The following is a 7,421-nucleotide window of genomic DNA, read 5'->3' on the forward strand; positions in this document are numbered from 1 at the left end:
ATTCTAGAACCAAAAAAAAAAAAAAAAAAAAAAAAAAAAAAAAAAAAAAAAAAAAAAAACCTATTACAACGACGAGTAACCTACTAAAATTTCTGTGGAGGTTTAGTGAATTGCATCTTAAATGCTAACAACTAAAAGTCCTCCTCTCTTTCTACTCCCCATTTTCATTCTTTGACGAGGGCAGGAAAGGAGGACAGGACTTTACAGTCATTGAAGCTGAAACTTTTCATCATGCTAGCTGAAATAAATGAGACTTTTTGAGATTTGCACATATTTTCCAGTGAATCCAGAATTCTGGGCAGCATTTCAGATTCTGTTGTATTTTTTAGGCATGTGGTGGAGTGGTGGGTGCCAACAGCCTTTTTCCATAATTATTCTATATCCAAGGCATGTGCTGGCAAGACATGGTGTTGCTCAATCCCCCTCCTCCCCAAAGAAGAGAGGAAAAAGAAAAAGAACAAAGAAAAGCTTCCTAGGCTCAATGGTAGAACATTTTCCAAATATGCCTCAAGTTCTGGGTTCAATCCCCAGCACCAGGAAAGATTAAAAAATAAAGAACACTTACAGAGAGAAAGCATAGATCATCCACAAAGAAATGAAAATCAGATGTTTGTCAGCCAAATGAAAGAGACTGAAAGACAATATATCAGATATGGTCTTATTTGAAAAGAGAACGGTTTTTTGAAAGCTTAATTTATTTTTAATTAAAAAGCATTTCATTATAATTCAAGAGCATTAGCAACATTCATTAGTTTCTTCCTGAAGCCTGCTTTTCAGAATCTGTTATGGGCTGTACCTGGGATTTAGCTCAGTGGTTTAACTGCCGCTTCCCAAGCACAAGGTCCAGAGTTCGATCCCCAGTAACCACCCCCCCCAAAAAACCTCTTGAGTTGGGGCCGTGGATATAGTTCATTGGTACCGTGCCTGCCTGGCAAGTACAAGGTCCTAAGTTCAAGCCCCAGTATGAGGGGAGGGTCTAGTTTGGGTTGGGGATGCAGTTCAGCGATAGAGCACTTGCCTAGCATGCGTGAGGTCCTGGGTTCAATCCTCACTACTGAAAAAAAATTACACAAGCACAGTTTTTAACAGGTAAAACTTGGAAGCAGCCCAATTGCCCATCAGCTGGAAACAGGATAAAGAAAATGTGGGTTTTCTATAAATGGAGTACTACTCAGCCATAAAGAACAAGAAACTAGAGACATTTATAGTTCAATGGATGCACATTGAGGCCATACTCTTAAATGAAATAAATAGGACACATATGTGTGAATACCGAATAGTTTCTCTGGTGTGAAAAACTAAAAGTATAAATAAGGTTCAAATTGTATAACTGATGGGCCGGGGATTTAGCTCAGTGGTTCCACTGCCTGCCTTGAAAGCGCAAGGCCCTGAGTTTGTTCCCGGAACCAAAAAAAAAAAGTGATGTAATCAATAATACGAAATAAATAGGAAGAGGGCGGGGGATGTAGCTCAGCGGTTCGGTGGCCTGCCTCGCAAGTGCAAGGACCAGAGTTTAATCACCGGTAGCACAAAAAAAAGGAAGAACAAGTCTAAAAGAGCAGGGGAAATGGGAAGGATAGGGGAAAGGAAAGAAGAAAAAAGAAAAAATATGAGAAAAGGAAAAAAAATGGAAACAAAGTCTTCGTAAATGGGGAAGGGTGGCTGGGTATTTAGCTCAGTAGTTCCGTCGCCTGCCATTGTAAATGGGGAAGGGTGGAGGGGGTGAAGAGAGGGTAGGGCACTGGGGAAACAAAAATAAGAATCAAGGTACATCATGTAAGGGTACAAGAACCCAATGATGAGGGTAACTGTACTGTATACCTGAAAAATACCAATAAACTTAATGAAAAAAATTAGCCAAGCATAGTGGTGCCTATTTGTAATCCTAGCTCTCAAGAGGCTGAGGCAGGAAGATCCTGAATTGAGCCCAGCCTGGTCTGCATAGCGAGACCCTGTTTCAAAAAATAAAACAAAAACCAAAATATAAACAAAACAAAAATAAGCCCTAGAATCTTTTTTTGTTGTTTTGAGATCAGAGTGGCCTTGAACTCACTGTGAGCCAGGGCTGACCTTGAACTCATGGCAATCCTCCTGCCTCAGCCTCCCAAAGTGCTGGAATTACAAGACTGAGCCACCATGCCCACCTGCCCTAGAATATTTCTATTGTCAGTTCTCCAACACCACAGCTGACATTTTACATCAACTAGGAAACTTATCTACAATGAAAATAGTATTTAAAAAGTCATGATATATTTACAATGCTGACTTTTCAGTGCATTGTACAGAATAGCAGAGTCCACTAGACATGGAAGGAAATTATTGTTTTAGGGCTGTATAACAATCAATTGGGAGTCAGGCGTGGTGGCACATGACTCATCCCAGCATGAGGGAAGCTGAGGCAGGAGGATTGTGAGTTCAAGGTCAGGCCAAGAAATTTAGCAAAAGCCTGTGTTTAAAAAGAAAAAAAATGTCCACAAAATTCTCCAAAATCACAATTAATTGGGTAGTACATTAGGAAACATTATTTTTAATTTATTGTTGTTTTTGGTACTGGGTACTAGGTACTGGGGATCCAACTCAGGTCTTTGCACTTGCAAAGCAGGTACTGGAACCACTGAGCTAAATCCCCAGCCCATTATTTTGAATTTAGAATTCAATCCCCAGCCAAATTATGAACTGAGATGTTAAAAGAAAGAGTTGTGTTTCGTGTGCACTTTCTAGAGCGGCCGAGGTATGTACTGCAGCAAAAGTAAAGAATAGTAAGAAGAGAGCCATATGCAATACAAAAAACAGGGAATTGGTCGGGGGTGTCACCCTGGCCTCCATGCAGTAGTTCTAACGGCCACCTGTCCCGATGAGCAGAAAGTATCCTCAGGGAGAAGAAAAATTGCTTTCAAGCTACAGTCGATATGATTACAAAGTTCAAAAGTTTAATGACAGGGTGAAGAAGATGCCAGTTCCTTTCTTTAAGTGGAAAAAAGTGAAAAGCAACACAAACTCTCAGAAAAGCACAGAGCTATCTATGGACCTATCCTGAACACGCCTGATCTTCTCCAATCTCGGAACCTAAACAGAGTTGGACCTGGTTGGCACTTGAATGGGAGAAAAACACAGAGCTGCCCAGCATGATGGCGCATGCCTATTATCCCAGCACTTGGGAGGCTGAGGCAAGAGGACTGCTCCAAGTTTGAGAAGAGCTTGGGCTACATAGTGAGTTCAAGGCCAGCTTGACCTACATAGACAGACCCTGTGTCAAAAAACCAAAAACAGAGCTGGGGATTTAGGTCAGTGGTGCCATGCCTGCTTAGTAAGCACAAAGTACTGAGTTTGACCTCCAGTACCAATGCCCCAAAATAAAAAACAAAACAAAACGAATCCCAAAGCCAAAACCACAAAGCTGTAAGAAAAATCACACAAATATAAAACAGAAAAACTAGGCTTTGGTTTTCTTAGAAATGCAACCCCCCATCTAAGCTATCTGATTTATAGCAAGATGCAGAACCATAAAATTTGTAGAAGGCAATGTAAAATATCTTTATATTCTCAGGGTAGTGAAAGAGTTCTTCAACTAGATACAAAAAGCACAGCATGAAATAAAAGACTGAGAAACTTAGCTTTCTTAAATTAAGAATTTGTGTTGAGAGTTACCAGAGCTGGGTGTGGTGGCACATGCTTGTGTCGGGAGGCCCAGGCAGGAGGATTACAAATTGAAGGCCAGCCTAAGCAATTTATTGAGGCCCTGTATCAAAATAAAATTTTTAAAAGATCTGAGAAGTGTAGTTTAGTGATATATCCCTGGCCTGCCATGTGGGAGGCCCTGGTTTCAGTTCCCAACTCTAAAAAAATACACACACACACACACACACACACACACACACACACGACTTGTATAGTTACTTTACCAAAGAGAAAATACAAATGGCCAATGAAAATCAGAAAAGATGCTTAACTTCATTATTAATGAGTGAAGCATAAAGTGAAATCACAGTCAGATATCGTCTTTCAACCACCAGCTAGCCAAAAACTATTTATTTTTGTTTTTTGAGATGGGCTCACTGTATGGCTCAGACTGGCCTTAACTTTCTCTTTTCTCTTCTTTTCTTTTCTTTTTTTGCCTTAACTTTCTATCCTCCTGCCTCAGCCTCCCGAGTGCTGGGATTACAGGTGTGCCCCACCACATCTGGTTTAGCCAAAAAATTTAAAGTCCGAGAATACCAGTTAGCGAGGCTACAGAGCAATTGGAAGTCTTTCGCCAAAAAAGGCTGTGGACATTTTGTGATAAAGTCGAGAGAGGGCGCGCTTGACCTAGCAATCTATTTTGCAGGCAAAAACCCTGCAATCTCCGCCTCAGGAAGGTTTGTGGCGGCATCGTAAGGGCGGTCACTTATGAGCCAGTGGCATCAGCCAAATTCCGGGAATGTCGGGTTGAGGGGGAGAATGGGGGTCACAGAAGGTCAGTGATCCCACTCAAACCAAGCTCAAAACTTGGCAAAACCGACGGTACGCTAATCGACGAGGTGAACATGCAGTAAAATTATAACCAGGTATTTTTCAATGGGTGTTTGTTTTATTTATTTTTTGATACCTGGCACGTTACACGTACACAACATGGTACAGTGGACCCTTTGTCTTACGGACTCGATCGGTTCCTAAGGACTGATTGTAATTTAAGTCAATGTAGAAGCAGATGCATCTTCTGTTAACCTAATTAACCCAAGTTGTTCCTATGTCAGGCCGGTTGTAACCTGAGGGTCCGCTGCACATCTACACCTGTATTTATTTATTCAACCGGGAGTGAGAGAAGGTTAGCCACCTGTAGTTGAATCCAGGTAAAAGCCAGCGTCCTCTGAGAGGCCCCACTGGGCTCCTCCTCCGTGCTGACCGCTCCAGCACTTCGCCCCGCCCCTTCTGGGGGACCTGCTGGCTCCTGGCTTTTCCCCAACACACCGGGTCCGCCCGTCCTTAGAGCTCATTTGGCTGTTGCCCTCTCCCAGGCACATTACCTAGGGTCGCTCTTAGTTAATTCCTTTGTATCTGCTAAGACTCTCCTCAAATGTCACGTTCTCAAGGACCTACCCCGGGAACCCCACTGAAAACTCCAGCTTCCACTGCACATGTGTGTGTGTGCTCCTCATCCCAGGATGAGCACTAACAGCCTACATATAACTGTGTATTAAATCTTTGACCGATTGGCTCTCTCCCTACCAGCAGAAGAGCAAGTGCTTTTGTTTTTTGTTGTTGTTTTCCCCTCTTTTGCAGTACTGCTGATGGAACCCAGGGCCTTTGCCTTTCGTACTGAGCCACACTCAGCTCTTTTTGTTTTTTATTTTTATTTGGTTGTTTGGCTGGTTTTTGTTGTTATCTTTTGAGACAGGGTCTCGCTATGTAGTTCAGGCTTGAGCTCACTGTGCAGCCCAGGCTGGCCTCAAACTTGCGCTGACCCTCCTGTCTCAGTCTTGCGAGTGCTAGGATTATAAGTGTGCACCACACCTGACAGAGACAGGGTCTTCCTAAATCACTAAGTTGCCCTGGATGAGTTTGAACCTGTGATCTTACTGCCTTAGCCTCTCAGGGTGCTGGAATTACAGTGTGCTGCCACGCTTGGCCTTTCTGTTTTGTTTGCTGCTGTCTCCCCAGCACTAGCAGTGGCCTGGTGCCTGACTGGTGTTCAATTCATACTGTGTTGATGGAACAAGCGAATTGTTTTGGTTTTGGCCCTTTCAGTACCAGGGATGGAATCCAGGTCCTACAGCAAGCAAGAAGCGCTCTGCCACTGAGCCTCCTCCTCCCATGCGTGGTGTTCTTGGAGACTGGGAAAGAACTACACAAAGGAAGGGCGGCGGGGCTCCAGTCTTAGACCCCCAGGCTACTCAAGTGGCGGAAGAACCTGGTGTCACCGGAGGCGTGTAGGCAGCTAGTCCAGCGCCTTTCAGCAGAGCGCTGGAGGCTACCAGGGCTTCCGCTCTGGATCTTTCTTTTCTTTCTTTTTTTTTATACGGGGTCCTTGCGCATGCGAGGCAGGCGGCGGAACCCCTGAGCTAAATCCCTGGCCCGCGCTCTGGATCTTGAGGAATGTGATTAGAAGAGAGTCATTAACAGAAGTCGGAGCTGCTCTGCTAGAGAGAATTTGTTTCGCAAAAGAAACAGCTGGTGACGGTGGCGATTAAATACAAAGCAGCTAACCTGCGAAGATAGAGGGAACAGCTCGTGTTCTTTGTGCACGAGGGTCATCACTCCGCTGAACCGCTTGAGTAGGGTGGACCTGCGGCAGATTCCGGCCTAAACTGAATGTAATGACCGAGCTCTGTCGGTAGAGGGCAGGACAAACGATAAAGATAACTAAACCCGACTGGTCCAATTGCCACTGGCCACGTTGAGCCACTGAGCTCCAGAAATGCCCTGGTCCCAGTTGAAATGAGCTATCAGCGTAAAATGCACATTGGATTTTAAAAACATGGTCTGAAAAAATTTTTTAAAGGGTAAAATGTATCAGCAGAAATATATATTGATTACATGCTAAAATGATATGTTGGATCTATTGCAATAACTGGAATACTGTAGTTAAAATTAATCTCATGTGGAAAATTTCACTTGAAAGGCTGAGGCAGGAGGATTACCATGAGTTTGAGGCCAGCCTGAGATACGTACTGAGACGCTGCATTGACCTGAATAGGCTAAGTGTGCCAACTGCTCTGAAAGTCTACCCTCAGCTGGGCAGTTCCAGTCTGAGCCAGTCTTGCTCATCAGGACAATAACTGGTTTATACAAAGCCTCATTTATGGGGTAAAGCTAAGCTGCTAGACCTATGTTGGCTGCTGCTGTTGAAATACTGTGCTTTGGGAGTTTAAAAACAAAGCTGTTTCTTTGTCTTAAGGAATTTTTTTTAATGAGTTACTCAATGGGACTTGTTCATCTTTCATATCAATTGATCTTAAAGATTAGAAAGTTACGTGAATGGCAGCTGGAACATCTGCAAAACTGGAAAATGAAACTGGTTCTAGAAGTTGTACAAAAATAAAACACACGAAGCCAAGTTGATTCTTTTACACACACACACACACACATACACACACACTCATGTGCCCCCAGACTCCTCTCACCAAGGGTCTGTGTCCCAGCCTCTGCCCTGTGACTAGATCTGGCCCCTAAGATGTGGCAGGGAGGTGGTGCTGGTCAGCGAGTGTGCAGGGAGGGCCGGCTGGCCTAGGATGGGCCGATGGGGTGACTGGACCCTCCTCGCCTGGTGTTCAGTCCACTGCTCCATCCTGAGCTGGTTTTCGTGGTGGAGGCAGGGGTCCCAAGGAAGGGACAAGTGTGCAAGGTTAAAGGAACCTGAGATATATCATCCCCAAATACACCTCTTTGACATAAAAATTAATTTTGAGCCCAAGGCAATTAAGAAAGCAGCAAATGTCAGAGAA

This window comes from Fukomys damarensis, unplaced genomic scaffold (assembly GCF_012274545.1).
Source record: "Fukomys damarensis isolate Sample0158 unplaced genomic scaffold, DMR_v1.0_HiC HiC_scaffold_32, whole genome shotgun sequence".
Classification (NCBI taxonomy): domain Eukaryota; kingdom Metazoa; phylum Chordata; class Mammalia; order Rodentia; family Bathyergidae; genus Fukomys; species Fukomys damarensis.